Raw genomic sequence first — 427 nt, forward strand, 5'->3', positions numbered from 1 at the left:
CTGGCTACAACCTCCTTCCAGGTGGTCGTAGAGAGCGATAAGGTCCCCCGCTGAGCCTCCTTTTTCTCCAGGATGAGCACCTCTAGCTCCCTCAGCAGATCTGTGCTCCACACCCTTCCGCAGCACCGTCTCAGTTATTTTTCAGCCCGGGAAGTTTAGCTGCTCGGAGCTATCCTGGCAGTAGCCGCCCCGCGGGACTCCCCCGCTCCATCCCCGCTGCCGGTCCGCTTTCCGTGGCTCCAGAGCCATCAGGGGCAGACCTTGCGGTGCTCCCCGGGGGCCGAACCGCATCCCCCGCGCTCCGGGATCGGCCCCGGCCCTGCCCGGCGGTGCCCAGCAGGCGGCACTGCCCGCCCGCCGCTCCGCCCGCACCGCTCCCGCACCGCTCCCGCTCCCGCACCGCTTCCACCGCTCCCGCTCCCGCACC

The sequence above is a fragment of the Corapipo altera genome, unplaced genomic scaffold (assembly GCF_003945725.1).
Source record: "Corapipo altera isolate COAL_440 unplaced genomic scaffold, ASM394572v1 64, whole genome shotgun sequence".
Classification (NCBI taxonomy): domain Eukaryota; kingdom Metazoa; phylum Chordata; class Aves; order Passeriformes; family Pipridae; genus Corapipo; species Corapipo altera.